The sequence below is a fragment of the Oryzias melastigma genome, linkage group LG22, assembly GCF_002922805.2.
Source record: "Oryzias melastigma strain HK-1 linkage group LG22, ASM292280v2, whole genome shotgun sequence".
Lineage (NCBI taxonomy): Eukaryota > Metazoa > Chordata > Actinopteri > Beloniformes > Adrianichthyidae > Oryzias > Oryzias melastigma.
In genome coordinates, this window is record NC_050533.1 from 24,412,959 (window position 1) to 24,417,679 (window position 4,721).

The window sequence follows — 4,721 nt, forward strand, 5'->3', positions numbered from 1 at the left end:
CTTTTCCAGGTTCCAGTTTCAGATCACATACCGACCAGGTTCCAAGAATGGTAAAGGTGACGCTCTCTCTCACTTCCATGAAAACCCAAGAAGCCGAAAACCATACTGCCTTCATCTGTGGTTACAGCTACCATTCAATGGGATATTAAGACAGAGCTGATGAAAAATAACAACGCTAGTCCACCACCCCCATCTTGTCCAGCCAACCAGGTCTATGTTCCTCCGTCCCATAGACAAAGGATCCTTCAATTGGTACACGATACTCCTGCGGCTGGACATCCAGGTATGAGTGCCACTCAAACGTTGTTGCAAAACTCTCTTTGGTGGTCCAACATGCAGGCGGTTGTGGCCCAGTACGTGACCCACTGTATTACCTGTCAAATGACCAAAACCCCTCGTCGACTTCCTGCTGGCATGCTACAACCATTACCGATACCTCAACGCCCATGGTCCCACATTGCGGTGGATTTTGTCACTGACCTGCCTCAATCCCAAGGGAATACTTCATCCTGTCCATCATTGACCAATTCTCCAAGGAATGTCATCTCCTTCCATTATCCAAGCTACCCACACCATTAGAAACGGCTGAACAACTGGTGATGCATGTGTTGTGACATTATGGACTCCCTGAGGACGATGTGTCAAGCTGAGGACCCCAGTTTACCTTTCGGGTCTGGTCGGAGATGTGCAAAAGTCTCGGAATCATTGTAAGTTTGAAACCCGGTTACCATACCCAATCTAATGGTCAGGTTGAAAGACTTCCAGCGCTGTGAAGAGACCTGCGAGGCTGCCCATGTCAGACATGCTGTTTGTCGACCCCCGCAAAGTATGCTGACAGGTATTGACATGAAGGACCCATCCTAACTCCATGACAGTGGGTATGGTTGTCAACATGTGACCTCCGATTGCAGTGGCCATGCAACAAACTCAGCCCTTGGTTAGTGGGTCAGTTTAAGGTGGTCAAACAGATAGCCTCAGTGTCAAATGGCCTACAATTACCTCCAGAATACCGGATCTCTTCTACCTTTCATGTATCTCTTTTGAGATTCTCACAACATGGACCCTCAACCCATAACACCTGGCATTCCTTCTCTTATGGTGGAGTGTGAGGAGGCTTATCTTCTAAAGGACATCTTGGACTCCCAGCACTGAGGTGGTCATCTCCAGTATCTGGTGGATTGGGAGGGGTACGGACCCAAGGAACGCTCCTGGGTCGCTTCGCATGACATCCACAACCCCTCCCGAATCTCCAACTTCCATCTACAACACCCAGACCGACCTGTGGTCTCTTGCTTCCGGAGCCTGTCGCAGGGAGGGGGTTCTGTCAGGACTCACTCAGCTATGTCCTCCTCCAACCACAAGGGGGACCCCTCTCTGGAGTATTAATTATCTTCAGCACCTTCCTCACTGCAACTCCCATCAGCCTCAGTTTCAGCCTTTTCCATGCCCAGCTGATCATCATCATCCTCATCAGAACCACCAGCATTTATACCCCCTCCGGCCTCAACTGGATCATGTTTACCCGTCAGTCTGAGCAGTTTTTCCTTGTTTGATTCTCCTGTTTCTGACTCACACCACTTTACTCGCTTCTCTGCCTTGCCTCTGTGTTTTTTACCATCGCCTGACTTTGACACTGTTCTTGTCTTGCCCTCGCTCCTTTCTATTAAACCATTTACACATGGATCCAAACGTCTTAACCTCTTTGTCACACAACCATTCAAAGGCACTTCAATCCCCCTTTTCTCCATTCTCATGCTCGGTTTGAACTGCAGCAGATCATCTTGACCACGTCTATTTGCCAACAGTTGCTGCCACGTGATTGGCTGATTAGAAGTTTTTGTTAACGAGCAGCTGGACAGGTGTTCCTAATAAAGTGACTGGTGAGTGTGTATCAGTATGTACATTCTGCTCAACACAAATTTTAAATGGAAAGAAAAAAAAAGATTTTTTTGTTTATGTGAAAAATGTTTTAAAAATGTTCCTACAAATATTTGCAGAAATCTTGATTTTTCAAATTAGCCATTTTTATTTAAAGGTTAGAGTTTTAAACGACAGCATCTTATTCGAAGGTAGAAAAGCTGATGTCATGTTTTCCACTTTCTTACATCTAACCTTTTAAAACCTCAAAATCCAGCACATGATATACTTCAAATACAAAAACAACAGGAGTTAAGTACTTGTATTCAAAGTTTTTAAAGAGCACATAGTGGCTTTACTGAGGCTGTAATTATTAATAAGAAGCAGAAACTCAAAGGCTTCGGGTTCCACATTTCTTATTCAAGTTTCTGTTTTTCTTGTAGCATTTCAGTTTTTTCTTTCTAACTAACCAATTTCCCTCAGCAAATGTGGATGTGCTCTCTGTGATATCAGCTCTTTCTGCATCTTGGGCATGCCAATAAACACATTGTGTGTGTGTGTGCAGATGACTGCATGTGTGTAACCGTGTCCACCCACATTTACACAGCAACAGAAATAAGAAAATGCCAAACCTTTTAAAAATGCTTCAGCTCTCACTCCTCTGATTGTTTTTGAACCACATGATTATTGCTGGCCAAAGCGTTTCCTGACAATTTAATGAACTCAGTGCCGACACTTTTTCTGTCTGTGTGGGTGTAAAGGTGGAAGTGAGTTTGGACCACAGTTCTGCCTTGAGGTGATGCAGATCTTCCTTTCTGATTACGTTTTTCCAAACACACCTCAGAAACGTGAGGTCATCCTGCTTCTGCTTAGCCGTCTCTTCCACTGACCTTGTCATTTGGTGGATTTGGTGAAAGCGGGTTCTGACCTCCAATCAGCATGAGACCGAGCCCTTCAGCTGGCTGGGGATTTAAGTATTCTACCGCTGAAGTGCGAGCAAGCGGCTGCTGAGCAAACTTTTCTGGATTGTTTGAATTAGTTTCCAAGGCCATTAGAAGGGGCAAAAAGGGCATATCAAACTGACATTTTTCCATGGAAAGTGTCTGTGCAGTCGATACCATCCAGCAACAATCACTTCAAATCAAGCTTTCACAAAAGAAAGTTGTTCTCAGCCTCCCCCGTTTGCTAGAGGAAGAATAGCCTGAAGCTCGGTACCACAGGAACCAGTCCAAATCCAGACTTTTATTTTAGAACCAGGAGAATCAATGCTAGTATTTTTTGACAATATGTGTTTGTTTTTGACTTCAAGTTTGTCATCAAGAAGATAAATCATTGAAATTTCCTCCGTTTTTGAAATTGACTCAAAACCAAAAAGTAAATGGAGCCAACGCACTTCACTGTGTATCCATCCATCCATCCATCCATCCATCCATCTTCTTCCGCTCATCCGGGACCGGGTCGCGGGGGCAGCAGTCTAAACAAAGATGCCCAGACTTCCCTCTCCCCGGCCACTTCCTCCAGCTCCTCTGGGGGGACCCCGAGGTATTCCCAGTCCAGCCTTGGAATGCTTTGGTCTTGGTCTTCCCCGGGGCCTCCGCCCAGTAGAACATGCCCGGAGCACCTCCTAGGGAGGCGTCCAATAGGCATCCAGACCAGATGCCTGAGCCACCTCAACTGGCTCCTCTCAATGTAGAGAGGCTCTACTCCGAGCTGTCTCCGAGTGACTGAGCTTCTCATCCTATCCTCCCTATGGATGAAGCTCATTTCAGCTGCTTGTAGTCGGGATCTCGTTTTTTTGGTGATGACCCAGAACTCATGACCATAGGTGAGTATTGGAACGAAGATCAAATGGAAAACTGACAGCTTTAATTTCTGGTTCAGCTCTCTCAGATCTAATACATGCTGGAGGTCCTGGGTTGATGAAGCCAACAGAACAACATCATCTGCAAGAGCAGAGATGAAATCCTGTGGTCCCCAAACCAGATCCCCTCTGCCCTCTGGCTACACAGGAGTCCAACATGCACTGAGAACAGGTCTGATTTACTGTGGTGCAGTGGTCAGCACTCGTCTCAAAGTAAGATGTTTCCATGTTTGCAGGTTCTCCCCGTGCAGGTGTGGGTTTTCTCCGAGCACTATGGCTTAATCCCACTGTCCAAAAACAGATTTTATAGATACTTTAAATTGTCCATAGGTGTGGCCCCACAACAGACTGGCAATCTGTCCAGGGTGTACCCCACCTTCACCCAACAATAGCCAGATTAGGCTCCCGGAAAGGGATACAGCTGGTTAAGAAGATGGATGGATGGATGGATGACCATCTTAACAAAGGGATGTGGTAAATATCAGACAACTTTTTTCACTGATCAGCATCTATTTCATAACTTGTTAACATCCAGGGTTTAAAATATTGGATGTAAGCATAATTACGGAATACACAGTGAACCCAGTGCAGGCCCTCCTGGCATGGCGAGGGGGGCTGTTCTTCTGGCTGGGCTGAGACCCACGCTCTCTGTGCTCCTGTGCCTTCCCGCTACTTGGCATGGGGGTCCGCTGCGGTGGACCCGTGCGCCCTGGTCTGGGTACTTGGCAGGACTACCCTGTGGGCCCCTGGGGCCCTGTGGCGGGTGTTGGGGCTTTATATGTGTGGGTTTATATGCATAAGTGTGAGTGTGTGAACTGCACTAGTATTGTGTACATTTTGATTAGCTTAAATGTGAAGACTATTTTATCCAACAGGTATGTTTGTAACCACAGAGTGTGTGTGTAGACAGTCCCCGCCCATTTCAGCTATTTATTCCTGGTTGTTTTATGATGTTATTACCCTCTGTTACCATCTTCTATGTATCTCTCTAAACCCCCCTCTG